Below are 25,467 nucleotides of genomic sequence, written 5' to 3'. Positions count from 1 at the left end.
TCTATTGTGTCATTTAAAGCTTGTGTTTCCTTATTAATTTTCTGTTTGGATGATCTGTCCATTGGTGTAAGTGAGGTGTTAAAGTCCCCCACTATTACTGTGTTACTATTGATTTCCTCTTTTATAGCTGTTAGCCATTGCCTTATGTATTGAGGTGCTGTTATGTTGGGTGCATATATATTTATAATTGTTACATCTTCTTCTTGGATTGATCCCTTGATCATTAGGTAGTGTCCTTTCTTGTCTCTTGTAACATTCTTTAGTTTAAAGTCTATTTTTTCTGATATGAGTATTGCTACTCCAGCTTTCTTTTGATTTCCATTTGCATGGAATATCTTTTTCCATCCCCTCACTTTCAGTCTTTATGTGTCCCTAGGTCTGCAGTGGGTCTCTTGTAGACAGCATATATATGGGTCTTGTTTTTGAATCCATTCAGCAAGCCTGTGTCTTTTGGTTGGAGCATTGAATCCATTCACGTCTAAGGTAATTATCGATATGTATGTTCCTATGACCATTTTCTCAATTATTATGGGTTTGTTTTTGTAGGTCCTTTTCTTCTCTTGTGTTTCCCACTTAGAAAAGTTCCTTTAGCACTTGTTGTAGAGCTGGTTTGGTGGTGCTGAATTCTCTTAGCTTTTGCTTGTCAGTAAAGCTTTTGGTTTCTCCATCGAATCTGAATGAGATCCTTGCCGGGTATAGTAATCTTGGTTGTACGTTCTTCCCTTTCATCACTTTAAGTATACCATGCCACTCCCTTCTGGCTTGTAGAGTTTCTGCTGAGAAATCAGCTGTTAACCTTATGGGAGTTCCTTGTATGTTATTTTTCATTTTTCCCTTGTGACTTTCAACAATTTTTCTTTGTCTTTATTTTTTGTCAGTTTGATTACTATTGTTTTGGCATGTTTCTCCTTGGGTTTATCCTGCCTGGGGCTCTCTGCACTTCCTGGACTTGGGTGGCTATTTCCTTTCCCCTGTTAGGGAAGTTTTCAACTATAATCTGTTCAAATGTTTTCTTGAGTCCTTTCTCTCTCTCTCTCCTCTTTCTGGGACCCCTATAATGAGCATGTTGTTGCATTTAATGTTGTCCCAGAGGTCTCTTTGGCTGTCTTCATTTCTTTTTCATTCTTTTTTCTTTATTCTGTTCCACAGCAGTGAATTCCCCCATTCTGTCTTCCAAGTCACTTATCTGTTCTTCTGTCTCAGTTATTCTGCTATTGATTCCTTCTAGTGTAGTTTTCATTTCAGTTATGTATTGTTCATCTCTGTTTGTTCTTTAATTCTTCTAGGTGTTTGTTCTTTAATTCTTCTAGGTCTTTGTTAAGCATTTCATGCATCTTCTCGATCTTTGCCTCCATTCTTTTTCCGAGGTCCTGGATCATCTTCACTATCATTATTCTGAATTCTTTTTCTGGAAGGTTGCCTATGTCCACTTCAATTAGTTGTTTTTCTGGGGTTTTATCTTGTTCCTTCATCTGGTGTATAGCTCTCTGCCTTTTTGTCTTGTTTATCTTTCTGTGAATGTGGTTTTTGTTCCACAGGCTACAGGACTGTAGTTCTTGCTTCTGCTGTCTCCACCTTCGTGGATGAGGCTATCTAAGTGGCTTGTGCAAGTTTCCTGATCGGAGGGACTGGTGGTGGGTAGAGCTGGGTGTTGCTCTGGTGGGCAGAGTCCTTTCTATTTTTATCTGTCCTTGAATTAGACAAGCAGTGAGGGGCTTCAGCTGCCACCTTGGCAGCATGAGGTGAGAAGTAAGCACACTAAGGATATTGGAGTGGTAGTATACTAATGTCCTTGATAATAATATCATTGAGTAGTTGAATGAATACTTATACTAACTCCAGAGTATCCTTGATATGGAAAAAATTAATTTGTAATATAAAAAGCACTATTAGTTAGGTATATGTTAGCTGCAGTCAATGGTTCTTCTGATAAACCCTGCTAGAGTCTTTCTCCAAAGAAATAAATACAGATCTTCTTTTATTTTATTCTTTTTACTCATCCATGCTTTCATCACACTTGTCATTCCTTCAGAAGGTTCTTCACATATAATAAGTAAATACAAATGAATACATTAGTCTACTTATTAAAGCTAAAATTAAACACCTCAAAATAATGGCAAATGTTATCCTTGCATATGGGAAATATGGGTACTTTTTTTCCTTATGTATTCTGTATGTTCCAAGTTTGTTTTTTGTTTTTTTTTTTAAAGAAATATTATTTTCCACAGACCTTATTTCCATTTTGTGTTTAGGCGTCTGTGGAAGTACAGCTTAAGACACTCAGTGGCTTGAGCAGTGGGAGCTGCAGACCAGTCTTCAGCAGCAAGCTAAGCACTCTTAGTCTTCAGTAGTGAACTGCTGGATTGGCACTGGGGAACCTGCACACTTTCAGACCAGTCTGCACCTCTGGGTTGAGTAGCAGTAATCTCAGGAGCTGAAGCAGTCCATTCCCCCTGAAATTCCTCCTTGGTAGTGACATTTTCAGCAGGAACCTGCTCTTCCTTTTCAATCTCATCAGAATTTCTATAGAAACAGAGATTGGGCATGACCTCCCATGGTTGTTCACAAGGAATTAGTGTTACGCATGTGCAGAACTTTGGGGCCAGCATCCACCACATCAGACCTGCTAAGTGAGCTCCCTTGTTGTTGTACTGGATGACAATGTCCACATGGCACAGACAAGAAACTGTTTCACACAGTGATAGTAGTAGGCTAACCAAGACACCTCTGTGAGAGGGTGGTGGTCATCCCTGGCAGTTACAGCTCCCAGAGACTGCCTGGATCTAATTAGTGAAGTTTCCCAGAGTGAAGTGGCTAGCAACAGCAGTGGCTCCAGGGCCATCAGCAAACTTCAGCACAGTTTACTGGGATAATTCCTGGACCACATGACACTGACATCAGTCAGGTTTTCAATGGCAATAAGGGTGAAAGCTGTTAGCAGAAACTGCTCCAGGTTTTCTTTACATTTATGATGTAGATGACATTACTTAACTTTCTATAGATGTACTGTTCCATTTGGAAGTCAAGGTTGGTGCCACCTAAGTGGGTTCCTGCTGCAAGGAATTTGAGGACATACTCCTCCTTAATTTTCAGGACATCAGGGGCTCTAGACATTGTGAACGTCTCCCTATAAGGCATGACAGAAACCCAGAACAATACCTTATGGACATTTCTCTGGGTAAGGTTCCAAGCTGTTTCTATCAATGGCATATATTACTTTAAAAAATCAGCACAAAATAATTAATGTTATATGAAGAAAGCTACAGTAATGTTTATATTCCATGAATATGGGGACAAACTAGCAATCACTAATTTAAAGCTATTAGTTTTATATCAGATATGGTTTTGCTTAAATATTCATTTATCATTAAAATGTTTCACATCATGTTAAGAGTTTATATCCACTTAAATATCGAATCTTTTCCCACTCACATTTTGATGTGATTTTTAAAATGAGTATCCAGTTACCATGGCAATAAATGACATAGGAATGTGTAGATTAAGTTGGAATGGAATCAACACCAGATAAACTCAGAATCCATGCAACACTTTCATTTCAAACAAGTACTTTTTCTCTCCCCACCACCTTCATAAATGGTAGTCAATCCAAACAATCTGCCCTAAAAAAGTTATGCTCCTAAAATATGCATTTCTAGTTATTTGCATCCAACAGATTCACTGCAAAAAGTTATGGTGACATTTTATGTATTTCTTTTAATCATGGATTTTTTGACAAATGGATAAATGGCTATCAGAATTCCATGGTCACAGACAACTAATCCTTTGTCTTTTCTGGCAAAAACAAGTGAAATTTTGAGTAATGGTATACTGAATAAAATTGAAAGGGATAAATAATTAATACGATTAGGAATCATATTTTCTCAATAATGGGATATATTTATATCTAAATATCTATATCTGTATCTTTCTATATATACTTCACTTGGCATGTAGTCACTGCTTTTGCCTTCACTCACAATTTTACCCAGTATACTTTGTAATAGGCAATACAAAATTTTAAAGAATAACTATATGTTTGTTTATTATGAAAAACTATTTGATATATAATTCAAAGCCCTGGTATATTTTCCTGTCCATTTGGCCTTTGCTGTTTGATTAGCCATTTTGTAACTTTTGTTCATAGTTACTAATATAATTGATGTAAGTGACCTGAGTAAGATTAAAATACATCATTTACAAGTGAGTTCCCCAAGTTCTTGTAGGAGATGGAACCTTGTATTTTAAAAAAAATTCTATAGAGACAAGTAGAATGTTGAGTACACACAAAAAGTTATTTATGAATTGATGATTTTTCTACGTAAAATGATTTTAAAAACTTAAGTAAAACCATTGAAATAAGATAGTTTGACAAAACCTATAAACTGGCTTTCTTTCACTTATAAAACTTGCAATTTACAATTTAGAAGGCCCTTAAGAGGAAAGAAAAGTTAAAACAAAACAATTTCCTCTTTTTAATTCTATCAACACATGGGTTCTATTACCCATGTAGACAGTGAAAGGTTTGGGAAAGTAGATTAATTTATGAGTTTCCTTAAACATTTCACCAAGAACCGAAATCTACCTTAATTGATGGCAGTTATTTTGTTATAATTACACATTTTCATTTGTCAAGGGCTGTTGAAAAATATTTTGAGGCAGTTTAAGTCTTGATGGTTGACTAAATGATGGGTCTTTTTCTACTTTCCTAACAAAAGGCTACAAGATACTGTTAGAAGTTCACTTTCCCAGGGTGGTTATCCCCCAGGCAAATAGTGTTTCCAGAGAACAGTTGAGATCCCCAGTGGTTTGACTGGTTGAACTTCTATTCATCTTTTAGCCACAAGCCAAGAGTATATTGGAAAACACTGTTCGGTACCAAAAAAAAGTAATAATCTTTATAAGAATGTCTATACACTAGTAAACCTGTAGGGTCTTAAGAAGCACAAAGTGATTGTGAAAATAGGTCTCCTGGGTTAATAGTTGGGAATCAAATGCATTAGGAAGTCCAGCAGGAAGGGACTGATAAAGAATATTCTTTGTTCCTTTGGATATAGTAATACTTAAGATAAAACTCGAGTACATTTTAGAGTGCCTGAGTCTAACTTGAGAATAAAACATGGGGTGAATATTGAAAAGAACAGAAGGAAAGCATTAAAAAAAATTCACACTAAGCTAAGTATTTGTGGTTCAAACATAAATTATTTTCAAGTCATTTTAAGGACTCTCTAGTTTTGAACTCTCATTCACAAAGAAGAGCGACTGTCAGGTGTCTCCTAAAATAGCCACAAGGAGTACTCAGTAAAATAAATATATTTATAAAGATAGTTTAAAATCATATTAAATATGACTATTAGAATAATTTGTTGTATGAAATAAGTTATGGGCATAAATGAGTGGGTTAATGAATGTTATCTATTGTAGTACTTTGAATTACAAAACTAACACGTGCTATCCCCTGTCCTTAACAAAATCACATGTATCCTTTTTTGTTGTTGATTTAAACATGTACACTTGTTTATGTACCATATACTTTATGTTTACAAATAACATTGTACTTTATGTATGTAGGAATAAATGAAGACCAATCAAATGAGAATGAACAGGGAATATTTATACAGAATTTGCTACAGCGGGGGAGTCAGCCACCATCATTTCTTTGGGCACTCAAAGGCAGGCAGGGGAAGGGGAGAGCTTTCTAATGGAGAAAATGGAAGGCTTCAGGTATGCCCTGATTGGAGATTGTTGGCATGGGGAAGCTGTAGGTAGGCAAGCTAATTAATATTGGGACATCCTATGTGATTGGTTAGGGGTGCATATTTGGGGTTCTCTGGTTTGTCCTAAGTTGGAAGTGGGACAAAAATTAGGGAAGCTGTCAGTTATTAATCAAATCCTGGCCATGTGGGGCCAACTGTTACAAAGGTTATTGTTTGGCTTCCTGAACTGGTAACTAGAGATATCAGTCTGACTACCTATAAGTCTGATTATAAATAGGTTGGCTATATGTAGCTAGATAATGAGTTGATTTCCTGGATTATTTGTTGTGGATCAGACATCTATCTATCTACCTATCTATCTATGTATCTATCTACCCATCTATCTATCTATCTGGTCTGGCCATTGTCTGTTTCCTTATTCAGTCTCTCCTGGACTTCTCAGTAACTTGATATTTTCATTTAAAGGCAAATCACTGCCAGACCTGGAATCAGTGCATGCATGTTTTCTTCATTCTTCATAATAGCTGCATAATATACCACAGTATAAGTAGACGAAAATGTAGTCAGCTGTTTTGAAGGACATCCAGATGGCTTTCAGTGTTTTGTAATTTCAAAAAATTCTGCAGTAAATGTCCTTAACTAAGCATCTTGACTTAATGGTATCATTAACAATACTGGTCAAATACTTAGAATTTAAATTACTGAGTCAAAGGTTATGTTTATTTGAAATTTTAATACATACAAATGCATCATTTTAAGTTCTTTTAACAAAGCCCCTATAAAGGCCTTCGCTGTTAGAAGCTAAGATCCCTGATGCTCTAGCTTTTGATCTGTAGACATCAATAAAGATTAGATGGTAGATTTTAATTTCAAGGTGGCAAAATACGAATATGTGGCAAGTTCACAGCACCCCATTCCTAAAAGTCACTCCCCTAAAAAAGATAGCTGAAACAAGGGAATTTTGAGCAATCATTGGTAGATAGAAGCTGTGAGCAATCATTGGCAGATAGAAATTGAAAAGGGAAATTGTAGCTCCAAAGATCAAGAGGTATCACTTATTTAGAAGGGATACTGCTACTGTATAGAAAAGTAGAAGAAGTTCCAGAAGAAATTTCCTGGCTCACTGAAACAATCTGATAGTTCAACCTCTGTTAAATGCCTCTTGGAATAGGCAGCTAAGACCTATGTATTTGTTTCCAGGAAAGAGCAGTGAATAAGTGAGTTTACATCAGAGATTCAGGGCAGTACCTGGTTATCTGGCAATAAATGACTGAGAGGAATGAGGAGCATTACAGATAACCAGCTGTTCGGTCAGGGTCTAGTTCTATGCCATACCCATTATCACTAATAAATGGCAGAAGTTAAGGCCATGGCTGGAGCTGGTTAGTTGTACAAAGAATAAAAGAGATAGCCTAATAGGAATTCTCAACTACTAAGATGAATACACAATTCCTTCTCAACACTTGCAGAAAGCTTACACCACCGAAGAGGAAGAGCAAACAACACTGGCATAAACTTACACATATGGAAACAAAAGCAAGAGAACAAGATTTTGAAAAATTAAATATAATGTTTTAAGAGTGATACTGTATTTTATTCAATTGTAAGACTAGGTGGATATAACAAAGAACTAACTAGAGTCATCAAAATAAAAAAAATAATATTGTAGAGATAGATAAGCTAATGTGCAAAATGGGCATAGCTGTAGAATGACTGAGAAAGCTGGAAAATAAAGGGGGAGATAAATCATGAAAAAGTTAAGAGACTTAGAAAATAGGTTCAGGTGATTAAAAACAAACATCTAAATGGAGCTTCAAAAGAATAATATCTACTACAGAGTAGGCAATAATTAAAGAGATAAAAAAAGGAAATTCTATTCTAAGTAAAGAAAATATGAGATAAAAAAGGGCACACTCAGTGTTGGGCAGGATTTACAAAAACAAAGCAAAGCAAATCAAACAGAAAACAAAACAAAGTAAAAAAAGAACAAAAAAACAAAAAACCTCCAAGTCAATCGGTTCCAATATATATCTGAAATTTCAGAACATTAAGATTGGAATAAAAATCCTAATAGTTTCCAGAGAAAATTGTAAAAGCCAGGACTAGTGACCACAATTAATTTATATAATTTGTTTGCTGGGAGGCTGCCACATCATTTGCTATCCATGATGGTATATTTGTAAGTCACCCTTGAAGGGCTCTGGTATGCATCTCTGCCTCAGTTTCTCTGTACAAGATACGGTTCCATCTCTCTGGCAACCTGTCACTTTCACTCATTCTTAAGTTTCATTTAATCTGCTCTTTTGACCTTTGGCTCAATGCCCTATTTTCTGTCTTATCTTCTTCCAAACAGATTCTTCATGCAAAGACTTACAGTTCACTGATACTACTTTTCTGAGTTGGCCTTATAAATTGTGTCCTAGAAAACCCTACAGGCATGGCATGGCCTTCCTGAAAATGACCTAGTTCCTGCTTGCAGCCTCCTGGCAGTCTGCTGTCAAGACATTTGTGTACTGAAAACAAAGAAAGAGATTTTAAAATATTCAAAGCACATATTTTAGACCTTAATAATAGTCTGTAGTTTTTAAAGCCTTTATGGTGTCTGAACACATTTAAAAACTATTTGTGTTATGTTTGAACACATTTTTAAAATGTTTGTTATACATTAATACTTTCTCCTTGAATAAATAAAATATTACAGATAAGGCAAAAATCTTTCATTGGCTACCATCCTGAATTTTGGTTCTTTTTCCCATCTTTAAAATTGCCAACCATCTCAGTTTGAGGTGTAGCATTCCAGACCTTATTCTCTATGCAATTTTCTATGTATATCTGTTAAGAAATATAGTATTTTTGATGTGTTTAAAAATATAAATGGTATCCAATTATATATTTTGTCCTTCACTTTGCTTTATTCACTCCAATACTTTCCCATGTGAGTGTGTATAGGTCTTTATCGCTTTTGAAATATATCTTATCCTTTAGTACAGACATATCATTATTTATTTAGTCATTACCTTATTCATGAACATTTAGGTTGTTTCAAAATGTTTGTTTTCATAAACAGTTTTGTAATGTATATCACTAAGCATTGTAATTATTTGTTATTCTAGGATAGATGAGCAGTGAGTGGCAATGTTGGGTCACAGGACCTGCTTGTTTGCATTTTAATAGATATTACTAAATTTCCCTATATTAAGTGACATTTTCATTAGCAGTGGAAGAGAGTATCTATATCCTCAAACTCCCATAGACACAGGTATTATCAAGCTTTTAAATGTGTACCTATTCACTGGGTGAAAAATGAAATTTCGTGGTTTTAATCTCCATTTACTGTTTTCATTACATTTTCTTGTGTACCTTACACTACAGGACTGAACTTGAAATCACTAAGGTATGCAGTGATATATATATATATATATATATATATATATATATATATATATATACACATACACACACACATATACACATACACCCTGAAATTTGAAAGCCATCAACTGTTTCCATATACTTGGAAGAAAATTTAATTTTTTTAATGGAGTTTTCCATCAAGAATCTCTTACCCTTAGCTAAATGAGGGAGAGTTCTTTCCAAAATGAATAACACCTTATATAGTCACCAAAAAATATTTAAATCATAGAGCCATTTTTAAGCATAGTAAAGGCAAATTCAGATATCTGGTCTATGAGTTCCAAAGGTAGTAGTCCACATTCATGTTCTGTCCCATACAATTGCATTCCAGATTATATTTTGTTATATTTGCATCATTGACAACTCGTGATTTGTTTTCTTTGTTTCTTCTGTTTTTCTTTCCGTTTCCATTTCTTTCCTTTAAGTGTGTTATTTGAACATATATTTAGGATTCCATCTTGATTTATTTATAGCATTTTTGAGCCTATTGCTTTGAATACTTTTTTGTGGTTGTTCTGGGTATTACAATATGCAAATGTGAATTATTATAGTCTACTGGTGTCATCCTTTAACTACTTCCAGTGGAGTATTTAAAACTTACTTCCATTTAGGTCTTTTACTCTCCCAATTTAAAAAAAATCTATCTATCTATCTATCTATCTAGTTGTTCCAAGTATTTCCTCTCCATACTTTAACAAAACAGATATTATTTTTTTTATTTCCACCAATGAATATGATCTAAGAGATTCATCAGGATAAGTCTATTATATGCCCTTCTATTATTATTTTACTACTCCATTCTACTATTATTCTATTATTATTACCATTCCATTATTATTTTCTTTCTGAAGTTTATGCCTTCTTCTGTTATCATTCGTTTTATGCCAAAGAGCTTCCTATAGATATGCTTTAAAGGTTTATTTGCAAAATATTTTCTTAGTTTTTTTTTTTTTCCCCCTCTGAGAATGTCTTCATTTTCCATTGAAAACTGTCTTTATTTTCCATTTATTCTTTTTTTTTTTTTTTTTTTTTTTTGCAGTACGCGGGCCTCTCACTGTTGTGGCCTCTCCCATTGTGGAGCACAGGCTCCGGATGCGCAGGCTCAGTGGCCATGGCTCACGGGCCTAGCCGCTCCGCAGCATGTGGGATCTTCCCAGACTGGGGCACAAACCCGTGTCCCCTGCATCAGCAGGCGGACTCTCCACCACGGCGCCACCAGGGAAGCCCTCCATTTATTCTTGATAGATGGTTTTCCAGGTATAGAATTCACATCTGACAGTTCTTTTCTTCTTGCATAGAAAAATATTATGTGAATTGCTTCTAGTCTCCATAGTTTCAGACGAGAAATCAGCTGTCACTTGATTTGGTATCCCCTTGGTTGCTTGTAAAACTTTTTATTGTCTTTACAATAAACGTAAATTGTTTATATCATTTCAGATGTTTAATTATGATGTGTCTTGGACGGATTCCTTCATGTTTATCTTATTTAGATTTGCTCAGCTTTTGAATCTGTAGGCTTATATATCCCACCAAATGTGGGTAATTTTTAGCCACTATTTATTTGAATAACTTTTCAGCCCCCAGTTCTTTCTCCTCTTTTTCTGGGACTTGAATAATATGAATCTTAGATCTTTTCTTATTGTATCAGTTTCCTAAGGCTCTGTTCTGTCTCTCTGTTTTGCAGTGGGGGGAAGGGAGAGGAGGGATTTTCTGTTTTTCTCTCTGCTGTTCAGATTGAGTAAATTCCATTGTTCTAAGTTTCTTGGTCTGTCTTCTTTCAACTCCATTTTACTACTGAGTCTATCCAGTGAGTTTTCTATTTTGGTTAGTGTATCTTTCAGTTCTATAATTCCTACTTGGACTATATATTCTTTTGAATAAGTTATATAACAGATATTAGCAAATAATAATGCCCATATTTTGTATTTTTTCACTTGTGTTGGGAATTTTTAATCACTTATTGAAGCTATGCTATGATGGCTGTGTTAAAGTTTCTGTCAAATAGTTACAACATCTGATTCATCTCAATATTAGCAATATATTATCTGATAGTCTTCTCTCATTAAAGCCATGCGTTTCCTGGTCTTGGTATAATGAGTCATTTTTGGGTGTATTTTGGACATTTTACATGTTATGTTAGGAGACTCTTGATATTATTTAAATCTTTTATTCTAGTAGGAAGTCTCTGTTTAAGTTTAGCATGTAGGTTATGGCCTACTTTTCTGGGTTATATTCCAAGGAGAATTTTAATTTTCTGATCTCTTGCAATGCTAATCTGGTCTGCTTTGTTTTTCTAGTTCTATTTTGCATTCCCACTGACTTCTTTCAGGAATCACTTTGGGGATGGATGGTATTTCCATGAGCCATTGGGCTGGGGACACTAGACTCATGATATGGAGAGTGCTTCCTCTGACCTATTCTCTAACCATCCAGTGCCAGAGGGTATTCTATGCTATCTTTGCTGGTGCCTCTGGGGCAGGGTAGCTGGTCTTCCCTTTGCTAATCCTTTGCCCAGAGAAATCAGGCTTTACTTGTTTTTTTTTAGTTTGTTTCATTTTGTTTTTGTTTTCTTCCTATGCCTGTAGGCAGTTCCAGATCGCAGCAGCACTCTCCAGTGCCCAGTCTAAGACATATGATAGATAAAAAGAAAATCCAGGAAATTTTCTATGGTGTCATACTTCAAGTTTTGAGGTTCCTTGACAGTCCAACTTCTTATTTCCACCATTCAGTCTTTTTTTTATTTGCTGTGAAGTATTTTTCTAGAGCATATAGTTGTATTCAGAGGGGAGGGGTAGAGAAAATTGAATCTATTCCATCTTGTTCCCTGAATTACTTTTTACAATCTGCAGTACACTCTCATGTCTGTCATCTCACTTGTTCCTCCTCAAAGCTCTGTGGGGCTTGCTCTTGTGAAAGTGTGACTCCATGAGGTAAAATTCAAAGGGTTGGGACAAAATGTAAAAGTATATAACTTCTAGATAGCAAAAAGTTAAAAAAAAAAAAAAAGCTTCTTCTATAAAACAAAACACCCCAAAACTTACTAGCTTAAAAAAATCACCTGTTTAGCTCATGATTCTGTGGGTGAATTGGACGATTCTGATTTTGGCCAAGTTGGCTGATCTCTACTGGACCTACTAATGTGTCTGTGGTCATTCATTAGGTCTGAAATATCTTGAACAGCCTCACTCACATGTCTTGTAGTTGTTGGATGTTGGCTGGTATCATGGAGATATGAGGCCACATATCTTCTTTTGACAGGCTTTCTCAGTCTTCTTCTCATGGTAGTGGAAGGATTCCAAACAGAACAAGAAAGGGCAGGCCTCAACAAAAAACACTTTTCAAATCTCTGCTTGCTCTATGTTTGCTCTTATCTCATCAGTCAAAGCAAGTCATAAGCCTAAGCTCAGAGTCAGTGCAGGTGGTAACGCCTAAAGAATGCAGACATAAGGAGAGGAAGAATTTGTGGCCATTGAACAATCTACCATGGCCACAATCAAGGTCTGAGCCATAAATATTCTCAAGTTAGCTCCTATTTGCATTACTTTTATAATTTATAATGTCTATTATATCGATTACCTCACTTGTTTTTATGAATATCTCATGTTTGATATGTGGGAAGGCATAATTGTCCTCTCTGATAAAAAATGCCATATGTTTATGGCTAGTCCAAATATAACTTATATGTTGACACTGAAACAAACAGTCACACAAGTAAATGTATAAGTAAAGTCTTGATATGCATTATATTAGGACTTTTTCCAGGTTCACATAAGTGTTAGCTATAAGACCTGATGTTTTTATTCTTTGTTACCTTCCCAAGCATAATTGGTATCTGCCAGTTATGTTATCCTAGGTTTTGTTGAAAAAGTCCATGTCTATCTTAATCACATTTTCCATGACTTTAAAAATGATGAATATATCCTCTGTGCAGATGGAAAGAATTCTTACTTGTAGTTTATTCTTACATAAGTGAGGCTTAAATTTACTGATCATATTTATTGCTTGATGCAAAACCATTTTACCATTCACTATATCTTTGTTGAAGGGGCAGTTATAACAAAACAAGCTTATATGTTTAGATTTACCATAATTTATCTGGATGTTAGGAGAATATTGCCTTTGTTATTTTTGTATTGTTATTACTACCTATATTTTATCCTACTAAAAAAATATATATATAAAATAAATAAATAAATATATATATATATATTTAACTTCTTTATTGGAGTGTAATTGCTTTACAATGGTGTGTTAGTTTCTGCTTTATAACAAAGTGAATCAGCTATATGTATACATACATCCCCATATCTCCTCCCTCTTGTGTCTCCCTCCCACCCCCCATCCCACTCCTCTAGGTGGTCACAAAGCACCGAGCTGATCTCCCTGTGCTATGCGGCTGCTTCCCACTAGCTATCTATTTTACATTTGGTAGTGTATATATGTCCACGCCACTCTCTCACTTCGTCCCAGCTTACCCTTCCCCCTCCCCATGTCCTCAAGTCCATTCTCTACATCTGCATCTTTATTCCTGTCCTGCCCCTAGGTTCTTCATAACCATTTTCTTTTTTTTTTTTAGATTCCATATGTATGTGTTAGCATACGGTATTTGTTTTTCTCTTTCTGACTTACTTCACTCTGTATGACACACTCTAGGTCCACTGACCTCACTACAAATAACTCAATTTTGTTTCTTTTTATGGCTGAGTAATATTCCATTGTATATATGTGCCACATCTTCTTTATCCATTCATCTGTCGAAAAAATATATTTTTAATGTTTTCTATCTTTGGAAATCATTGGTCCCATAATTTCAGTTTTAAAAAGTCACTTCTAGCTTTTCTTTAGAGTGAAGACTGATAGCTTAGCATCCATTATTTCATAAGAATAATTTAGATTTCCTCTTAAACATACCACTCAATAACTGCAGTAACAGAGGTTTATAGTCTCTTTCTGAGGTGTCTCTGAAATCCTTGTGAGTTCTTTCCACAGCTTATCTTCATCAGCTTCTAACTACTCAGATAAGCTTAGCGTCATCTGCGAACTTAACATATTCCATTTTGTACTCTTTCTTTTAGATCAATTATGTGAGAATCTGATCTTTATCAAAATGTGAAAAAAGGCTAGACAGAGTGTTTATTCCCAGGTACCCTACTGTAAATGATTCTCCATCCATAAAATTGATAAGCTACCCCTTCTCTTTGTTTTCTTTGTTTGTGTTATGTAGGTGTATATTTCTGAAAATACCTGCCCGCTAACATTCAGTTCTAGAGTAGAGGGAAATAGAGTTTGATAAATGTATGAGAGAGTTTAATACATTGCAAAACGCTTACTAAACTCAATAGTTGACAGCTATTCCTTTCCGTTTTGTCTAAACATTTATTTTTTCTGTTGGAGCACTCTGGAGAGAAAGGATTTGTACTATTTATCCTTCGAGTAACAATGTGACATGCCCTCCACCCACTCCCTCTCCTGTATACATTATGCTTCCTTAAGTGTGCAATGAACCACTCTACCTTATATATTGCACCAATCTGTTAGGCATGCAAGAGAGAGTTATTGGTCTGAAATTCTAAATCTTTCCACAATGCTTTTTTATGGATGGTGTCAAAACAAAGGCAAATTCAAAATAAATAAAACCACCACTCTCATTTATAATGTTAGGGCTTAAGACAAGCAACAACAGGCACAAATATACCAGTACATTCCAATACACTTTTTCTTAGTCATGTTAGTGACACCACCAGTGTCAGACTAGCAATCCCTCACTGGCTTATTGAAATATAAGATGCAAGAAGCTTTCTCTTATGGTGAGTATCTTAGTTCTCTGAAATCTTTGTTTATGCCAGTGGTTTCCACCTGGGGAGAGAATTTGCCCTTCTTGGGACATACGGCAATGTCTAGAGACATTTTTGGTTTCTACAACTTGGGCATGATGGTGCTACTGTCATCTAATGGATAGGGGTCAGGGATGCCACTAAACATCCCACATTGCACAGGTGATCTCCTTACAACAGATTACCTGGCCCCAAATGTCAATACCAGCAAGAGTGAGAAACAGTGGTTTACATCATCTTCTTTTGCATATGTTTCCTCATTTGGTTGGCAACAGTTGTCCAGTGTAACCAAATGTTCACCATAATCCTGAACACTGATATTTGTTTTAATAACTGTCCTGTTGTGCATATGATGTCACAACATATGAAGAGCATATGTTTTACAACATACCCATATGAACTATAAGATTTCACTTTTGCCTCAATTTTAATCTGGTTATTGATACTTAAACAAGAATTGCTTTGTAGCAAATTATCTTTGGACAACTCCCACAGATTCTTTTTTTCCCACTGACTCCTGGGTTCCCTTGTAATTTAAACACTGTTCATCATACCTAAAAGAACTGCAACACTTAGTAGTAGTGGTATGGATTATCAACCTTCAGGATAAATCTGATTCTGAAATTATCCCCATTAACATATAGTGTTTCATAGCAGGTACTGAACTTGGAATCCACAATCTACAACTTCTTGAGCTGCATAAGTACAGTATAGAAATAGATCCAAACACAACAGCATTGTTTCAAAGCAAATAATTGTTTCCAAGAAAAACTGACCAAAAGTAAAATAATCGAGAGGTAGAAATGATCAGATGTCTCTTAGGTCCAAGGTTTAATTCATTTAGACCAAATTTAATTTCTTTCAAGCTAAGGCATATGAGGAAATGCTAATTTGTGTGAGTTCTTTAGCAGTAATATTCATTAAAACTATTATGGTTCGTTGCAATGTCAAAAGAAACTCTTTTTTTTTTTCTTTTACAAGCTGATACGTATTAATGAGAAAGTTACTGACCCCCTCTTTCTTCTGTGTGTGACCGACAGAACAAGAATCACTAGGATAAAATCAGCAGTTTCACAGTTCTTGTTCTCTGTCAAAGGGCAACACACTGACGGATCCTTCAAGTTTGATTCATTAGGCAAGTTTTTCATATGTAAGGCTAATAAGCTATGACGTTTAGCTCTCAGTAAATTTAATCACCATGCAATTTATGTGTGCTTATTGACTTTATTTCACTATTCAGGAGGCATATGTGCTTTAAAATATAGTGCCATATGTGCATGGAATCAGAGAATTTTAAAGCTTGAGATCATTTAGTCTCAACCTTGTCATTTCAGAGTAGAAACTGAGGCATATGATGAATGCCAGACTGCGAAATAGTGAGTCAGACTGTGAATTTTAAGTTTCTAGTTCACTGTTAATTCTCTTTGAGCTACCATTTTGCTCCCATTATAAGGCTTCAAAATTAAATTCAAACTTGATTTTATAACATGATTGATTATTCTTTTCTTATCAAGAACATTGAAATAACTATTTTACATTACAAACTATAGTTGGTAACTAAATATTCTCACTAGTAAATAAGTGGGAGATTTTTAAAATATTGGACTATTTTATACAAATTGTTCTTCAGAGTATCAAAAGTACCTTAGGAGTAATAGCAGTGTTTTACTTTTACATCAGGTCTTCTGTCTGCTATCTTGTAGGCAAAGGAATAATGAACATACTATAGATTAAAAAAAAATATTACTTACTATTTTGCAACTTGGGCAGATCACTGAGCCTCAGTTTCCTCACCTTGAATAAGAAAAATAAATGATTATCCATGAACCTCATAGACAATGTTCATGAAATAAGGTAAAGTAAATGAGATCACCTTTGTAAACTAAAAAAAACAGCTTTATATAAGTTAATGTTATCATATTAGTGAAACATTTTTTGTTCAGACCCAAAACCAATGTTTTCATGGCTCTATTCTACTTCTTCTCCAGTTTCTTAGTTTTGTTATTTGAACAACTACAAATGATACTTCCTAACTGACATGTATTTTTTAAATACGTTAAAAAATTGATAGCAGTTGATTAAACCTTACAAAACATTTTTTTTAATAAACTTTATTTTTTAGAGCAGTTTTAGGTTCACAGGAAAATGAAGTGTAAAGTACAGGGAGTTTCTATATCTACCCTGTCCCCACACATGTACAGCATCCCCTACTATCGACATCCATCACCAGAGTGGTATATTTGTTACATTCAATGAACCTACACTGATACATCATTATCATCCAAACTCCATAGTTTACATTATGGTTCACTCCTGATGTTGTACAATCTATGGGATTTTGCAAACGATTAATGATATATACCCACCATCAGGGTATCATGCAGAATAGTTTAAGTACCCTAAAAATCTCTGTGCTTCCTTGCCCCTAATACCTGACAACCAATGATCTTTTCAGCGTCTCTGTAGTTCTGCCCCTCCAAGGTGTCATACAGTTGGAATCATACAGTATGTGGCCCTTTTGGACTGGCTTCTTTTAGTTAGGAATATATATTTATAGTTCTTCCTTGTCTCTTCATGGCTTGATAGCCCATATCTTTTTATCACTGAATAATACTCATTGTCTGGATGTACCACAGTTTATTTAACCATTCACTATCTGAAAGACATCTTGCATGCATCCAGGTTTTGGCAGTTATTAACAAAGCTGCTATAAACACACACATGGATGGTTTTGTGTAGATAAATGTTTTCAAATCCTTTGAAAATACCAAGAAGTGCAACTGCTAGATTGTATAGTAAGAATATGTTTAGTTCTGTAAGAAAATGTCCATCTTTCAAAGTGACTGTACCATCTTGCATTCCTACGGGCAATGAATGAAAGTTCCTATTTCTTTATAGCCTCACAAGCATTTTGTGTTGGTAGTGTTTGGATTTTGGCCATTCCAATAGATGTGTAGTGGTATCTTGTTTTAATCCGCAATTCCCTGATGACAAATTGTGCAGAACATCTTTTCATAAGCTTATTCATTATGTGTATATCTTCTTTGGTGAGATATCTGTTAAGTTCTTTGGCCCATTTTTAAATCAGGTTGTTTATTGTCTTATTATTGAGTTTTAAGGGCTGTCTGTACATTTTTGAATAACACTACTTTATCAGAAGTGTATTTTGCAAATATTTTCTCCCAGTCTGTGGCTTATCTTTTTATTCTGTTGACATTGTCTTACACAGAGAAATGTTTAATTTTAATGAGGTCCAGGATATTAATTTAGTGATAAGAGGGACATCCTTGTCCTGTGACTGAAATTAGTGAGAAACCTTCAAGTTACTTAGCATTCAGGATTGTGTTAGCTGTAGGGTTCTTTTGGTAAATATTTTTTATCAAGTTGAGGAAGTTCCCTTCTACACCTTGTTTACTGAAAGATTTTATTATGAATGAGTCCTGGATTTTATCAAATGCTTTTTCTGCATCAATTGAAATGATCATGTGATTTATAAGCCTATTAGTGTGATGGATTTCATTAATTGATTTTCAAGGTTTGAACCAGACTGGAAAAACTGGGATAAATTCCACTTTGTTGTGGTGAATAATTGTTTTTATACTTCATTGGATTTGATCTTCTAATATTTTGTTGAAGACATTAGCATCTATGTTCATGAAAGATATTGGTCTGTAGTTTTCTTTTCTTGTAATGTCTTTGCCTGCTTTGTGAATCAGGGTACTACTAGCCTCATAGAATGAGTTAGGAAGTATTCCCTCTGCTTCTGACTTCTGGAAGAGTTTCCAGAGATTGGTATAATGTATTCTTTAAGGTAGAATTCACATATGGACCCATCCAGGCCTGGTGCTTTCTATTTTGAAAGGTTGTTAACTATTGGTTCAATTTCTTTAATAGTTATAGGCTTATTCAAATTGTCTATTTCTTCTTGTCTGACTTTTGGCAGTTTGTGTCATTTCAAGGGATTGGTTCACTTCAACTAAATTATCAAATCTGTGGTCATAGGGTTGTTCATATTCCTTTATTATAATTTTAATGTCCATGGGATCTGTAGTCATGTCCCCTGTTTAATTTCTATACTAGTAATTTGTTTTCAAAGTGGGTTTCTTGTAGAAAACATATAATTGGGTTTTTTGTTTGATCTGCTCAGACAATCTCTGTCTTTTAATTAGTGTATTTAGACAATTGACATTTAAAGCGATTATTGACAAACTTGGATTATTATCTATCATATGTTTTCCTGTTTGTTGCCCTTGTTCTTTATTCCTACTTTTGCCTTTAACTCTTTTTCTGATTTTTTTTTTTTTCTGTATGTGTGTGTGTGTGAGCCTGTGTGATTTTAATCAATCATTTTATATGATTCAACTTTCTCTCCTTTCTTAGCATATCAACTTTTCTTCTTTTTTAAACATTATTTTTAGTGGTTACATGGCTAGGAATTTAGTTTGCAGGTGGAATTAAGGTTGCTAATCAGCTGACCTTAAGATAAAGCAACTATCCTGGATTCTCCATACGGGCTGAGTGTAATCACAAAGGTAGTCACATGTGGAAGATGGAGGTAAAATAATCAGGTTGAGAGTTATATGACATGAGATAGACTTGGCCAGCTATTGCTGGCTCTGAAGGTGGAAGGGGATCGTGAGCCAAGGGATGTGGGTGGCCTTTAGAAGGTGGAAAAGTAAAAAAGAAAAAAATTTTACTCCAGAAATTCCAGAAAGAAATGAAGTACAGGCAACATCTTGACTTTAGCTCAGTGAGATCCATTAAAGGCTTCTGACTTACAGAACCGTAGGGCAATAAATCTGTGTTTTTTTAAGCCACTAACTTTACGGTAATTTGTTACAGCAGCCACAGGAAACTAACACAAAGAACAAACTAAAAAGATGAGCTATACAAAATATAAGATAATCATTCCCCACAAACTGGAGGTATCTCTCTCTTCAGAGAGTAGATATTTTGCGGGGAAGTGTTCTAAAAAAGGATTCAAAAATGATATAGAGAGTTTGATTGCATGAAGCTGAAATTTGTTTAAAAGAAAGTACAGTAAGAAAATAATAGTGATTCATTCTTTAATATATGGATTCAGCTGCTATTTTTCTTGATAATTCAAATGAAGAAATTCCTGTTGATATATAATGTACCATGGACATAAAAGTATTCAGCATGTCTCCCAAGGTCTCATATCCACCTTCACATTGTTAAATGGAGATAAATGCACTCCTCTCAAGATTGAGAAGTTATTTTCCAGTGACAGTTTAAAATCTCCCCTCTCTCCTACTTTTCTTCCACTGCCTTGAATTCTGAGTCGGCCTCTTATGCAACAATACAAACCATAAAGATGCTCATCTATGTGACTATTCCCATATGTTTCCTGAATAAGTAATTAAGCCAGCAAGTGCAGTTTTACTTCACATTTCTGCTTTACCAAGTTTTTTTCTCCAAATAATAGATGTCATGCATATTTCTTTAAAGAGGAAGCAGATAAGTTTTGACTTAGTGAGAAAGCATCTAACCCAGTTAACAACAACACTTTCATATTCATTGTCATGAGACAGATAAAGTTAAAGCTAAGCAGGTTTTGCTAATAAGTGTATTTGTGATTCATAGCAGAAATGAAAAATGAAAAAAACATGGTGCACTTAATGAGGCCGATGTTATCAAAAGAGGTATGTATATTTGTTAAAGAAAAAAAGAGAAAATAAGAGAGAATGTGAAGTTTGCAAAAAAAAAAAAAGAGCCAGCGAAATCAATTTCTCTGTTGTTGATTCAAAAGAGCTCAGTGGTATTTGAAAATCAACCATTGGGTTATATAGAAACAGGCTAGCATTTTTATTTATTTTGTTGAATGACAGGGAAACAGTATTAAATTACCATCTTTAATTTACATGTATTATGTCTGCTTGGGGTCCAATCTGTCATGAAAATTATACTTCTTGTTCCTATCATTTACGACATGGCAATGGCAAAGGAACAGGCTTCTGTTACCTAGTGAGTTGGTTGGCCTGTGGTGAAAGGCATTGATTGCTCTGGCTTTCCTGGATTACTGGCTGCTCCAGGACACAGTTTTTTATGTGGCTTTCTTTTCCCAGAAGCAGGGCAATTTGGCAGTACTTAAACTCAACCTCATAATTTGTCATCTTCCTATGCATTTTAGCTCAATTACTTCACCTTTAATTTTGAATCTTAAAATTGTGACACCAAAGCACTTTATTATCTCCTGCAAGAAAAGACTCCTACCTTTTCCTCCTCCTCCTCCAACTACTGTTATTCCCACCACTACTTCTACACCTCCTGGCAGCTATCACTGATCAAGAATTTTAGAAGTGCACACACTTTATGAAATGCTTTACCTCTCTTATCTCACTTAATATTTGCAAAACATGATTATTATCTTCATTTTACAAATGAGGAAGAGGAGACTCAGAGAATTTTTAAGATAACTTGCCTACAAACATAATTAATGATCTATCCAGTATTCAGCCTAGAGCTGTGGGACTTCAAAGCAGGTGCACTGTAACTAAAGGTTATTCTGCCTTTCTGTAACTTTTAACTCTATATTTACTGGTAACAGCTACTGTTTTCAATGAATTATTTCTCCATAACAAAATTAGGTAGTTCCGAGGAAGTTTTAGAAGAGAAATCACGATGAATTATTTGTATTCATTATTGAATGTGCTCTTGTATTTCCTCTTCCGGGACACAGTATGTTTCTCTCCTTTCATGCTCTCTTATGATGAATGTACATGCACAAAGAATGCCATAACTAAAAGCCAGGAGAAGCTTTTGTTTCAGACCAGGTTTTACACTTACATGACTAGATCAACTGATATAGGATAATGATAGAGTTAAGAAGAGAAAACAATAGAAGATTCATGAAAAGAAGAAAATATGTGAGGAGAAGTTTTTTGCAAGTCTTTCTATTCTTTCCTGTCACATCATCTCTAAGCCAATTTGCCCCAAAATGGAGAGAGTGTCATTTAGTCTATACTCTCAACCTGTCATACTCCCATCTTCCTTGTTCTTCTTAATGTTCAATACAAAAGCCATCTCTCAGAGCCCTAAAATAAGTTCAATCTATGGTAAATTGTTCACAGTAACTTCTCTTTATGCTTTTCAACATACTGTAGAATAGAGGGCTTTTCTCTTCAATTTTGCAATGTTTTATTTGGTCACTTTCAAACGGGCCTTATTTTTGCTTGTCTTTAGATAGATAGAATATCTCAGCAGACATTAGCTTAAATAATTATCAAAGCACTGACATTAGGATATAGTGTTATTAACTGTCTTCCAGTGGTTCATTAGGGAGAAACTGACTTCTGTGTTGCATTATCCTATGGTTTATGGAGAGACATTATTGAGAGTCTAAATCACTTGGCAAGGAGAATCATAATCTCAAGGAGATCAGAGGTTTACTGAATAGATGAATGCCCTTATGTACCTCTTTCTCAACATACTCTAAAGCATATATTGCATAGACCATTCCTTTTGTTTTCCCACATAACCCCGCTCCTGCTTTATAGGTCCCCAAATCAAAGAGATTTGTACCATGAATTCATCATATTTATTCCAGAATTTGTATAAATCTCTTTCTTTTTATATTTTGATCTTGTTCACATTGCTTTTGCTCCCTTGTTAGCATATAGAACGGCCTATATTCTGTTTAACAGAACTGAACAAAAAGAAGATATGCTTGTCAATATCACTGCCTAGAAAATCTGTGATTAAAAGTTATGTTGCTCGTTACCACAGAAAATCAAAGTGGTAACAATGCTTACTGACCATTTTTGGAAAAAAATTCTTGCTCATTGCTTTCTGTGATCTTTCTTAAAAACAAAGCTGCAAATTGCCACGTTTCACTGAGATGTCAACACAGAGTGCAATTTGTATTTATGCAAAAAGATCCCATTACTCATTTTTCTTTCAAATTAGTTTATAAGAGTTTCTACCTTGAAGGAGTGCTACCATAGGTAATTATTTTAAGATGTGTTACCTGGTACTTTACAGATCAAAACCTCCATGTTCTTGGGTCGACATATAACTATCAATGGCATTCATTTCCCCAAGGATAATGGTTGGAACATGTGAGCCACAAGTCAGTAACATAAATGATTATGTGCCAGTGAAATCAATGGATCTAACTCTTATTAAATGTACCCAACATGAATGAAAAACATTATGATAATGAAGGCATGTTGGCAAAGTAGAGTGAAGCTCTGAGAGACCCTCAGTTTGTTTACCAGCAGCTCAGATAAGCTGAAACATAAATATGTTTTCGAGGAGTCACAGGATTATTACGAAGCTCGTGTAAAATCTGGCAGCTGTTACTTCCTCCCCTCCAAAACACATCATGGCATATTGACAGTGGTGTCTGTCATCATCTTAAAGTGATGAGTGATATTAAATGTCATTGGGTTCAATCCTTCATCTGATGTTTGTGTTTCTTCTACTGTGATTTTACCACGTATTGTAAAATGCCTCCAGGGTTGGGGGATTCACTATCTTTCCATGCACCCCTTAACAGAAAAAGACAGCAGAACTGGATACAATAGTATAGGAGTCCATAGGTAGAGTAGATCCCAAAGCGTCCCCAATAATTATTTTGCAAAGAAATCATTATGCTCCAAGAAGAAAAGGGCTTACTTGTGAGCTACATTTAAACTGATATTTATTAAAATTTTGACACATTTAACAATATTTTGGGAACAAAGCCTTAGTGTTCTAGAAGATTTTACTGTAAACATCAGCTCCTTGCTTGTCCATGAGATAAAAATGAAGCCTAATGACACTGATTTTAGAAGCCAAACCAGAGCTCATCACTGCAAAGCATCTGCTTTGTTGTTGTAAGGTGAATGAAAAAGACATTATGTCTATGAATGTGCAAAATGGCATTAGAGCTTTCAGAATTGGGATCAAGAGGGTAGGAAAAAATGAGGTAAAAAATGTTCTTTTTAAGCGTACTGTCATGATCTGGGTTGAACTACCAACATTTGAGCCCTGATGTCATTGGCAACAACAGCTATTTGACACATAATGAGGACAGCTGGGACTGACCTATGGAGGATGAAATGGAATATGCACCAGAGGCAAATCAGAACTATGGCTTAACTTGGCGAACAGCCTACTTCTCAAATAACCCATGCTGCTTGCCAGGGAGTCAATGAATACTCATGACAGCAGTTAGTATGCAGTGTCAGATTTAGGAATCTCACCAGCCTAAAGGTGAGCATTCCTTAGCCAGGTCACCAGGATTGTATTTGTATGAATCCAAAGCATAGACACTTGTTCCACATTTAAAAAGGTAAATTTTAGTTTAATATAAAGAGTATATTTCTGGTTAATGAAGCTGTTGAAAAACTGAAAGGGCTATTTTATGATATGAATTTCTGGTTCTTGCACATGTTAAAAAAAAAGATTGAGTGACCACTGTTGATTAAGAGTTTAAAGATGATCCTTGATGGGCCCTTCTATCTCTGCAATTCAATCTATTCATTCACTCATTCAAGTAACAAAATTTGATTCTCTGATTATGACACAAAATTACATTCTTGTTTTTATTGTATCTTGAATCTGAATTAACTAGATATTATGAAAATCTGAAATAATCAAGGAAGTAAAATATATGTAAGCACTCAATTTTATTTTTCAATGTATAGAATCTCGTAACAAGTGATCTATTTATTTCATTGACCACTAAAAAATTAACTTTTTACTTATTCTTTGGTACCATATAGACACTGATTAGCAGTATTTTGTAGATGTTATTCATAGGTTTGTCATAGCTTGTTGCCTCACTTCATTCAGGGCTCTTTTCAAATATCATCTTACTGGAAAAGTCTTCTTTTCTCTCCCTATGAAAAATGGCATTCCAACTCCATCACTCTCTCTGCTCTAACCTTGCTTTATTTTTATTGATAAAATTTATCACCTCATGATGCTCCTGTTTGTCTTCTGTCTCCATCTACTAGATTGTAAATTCCATAAGAATAAGGATTTGACTGTTTTGTTCACTTCTATCTTCCTATTGCTTGTGATAATATCTATCACGTAGTTGAGATCAAAAATAATGTTAAATGATTGAGTAATGAATGGATGAATGAATGAATGTAAATGCCTGAATCAATAAATTATTTTGAATAATATGAGTGGATTTTGATTGCAGATACTACTTTAATATCATAAATAAATTAGCCAATATAATAAAAGCTTTTTTTAAGTTCATATTTGAATGCTAACTTACTTTCACAAAAATAAACTGAAAATGATTAAGGGAATAAGAATATTTTTTAAAGATTTTTACCCTCCCATTAGAATTTAATCTTTCTTTATGCCTTAGAAAAGTAAATGAAATTCAGTTGAAAAACAAATATTTTAAAAATGTGGTTAGATTCTAAGAGTTCCAGGTGAATTTAAAGGTCCTCCTTAAATCACATAAGACCTATATTAAATTTAACGAGGGAGACTTTTGTAAGTAATTTCTACAATTATTAACTCTCAAAGGCATTCAATTT

General features: G+C 34.8%; 1 long non-coding RNA gene across 1 annotated transcript in view; it reads right to left on the bottom strand.

Moving 5' to 3' along the window:
* The window catches only part of LOC141279660 (uncharacterized), a 262,806-nt gene that overhangs the window by 171,401 nt on the left and 65,938 nt on the right, over positions 1 to 25,467 (bottom strand). The window contains exon 2 of the long non-coding RNA XR_012334244.1: positions 16,714 to 16,756. This is a non-coding gene — a long non-coding RNA (uncharacterized lncRNA). The remainder of the gene's footprint in view (positions 1 to 16,713; positions 16,757 to 25,467) is intronic.

Source organism: Tursiops truncatus, chromosome 10 (genome assembly GCF_011762595.2).
Source record: "Tursiops truncatus isolate mTurTru1 chromosome 10, mTurTru1.mat.Y, whole genome shotgun sequence".
Classification (NCBI taxonomy): Eukaryota; Metazoa; Chordata; class Mammalia; order Artiodactyla; family Delphinidae; genus Tursiops; species Tursiops truncatus.
This window is presented reverse-complemented; position numbering and strand designations above follow the sequence as displayed.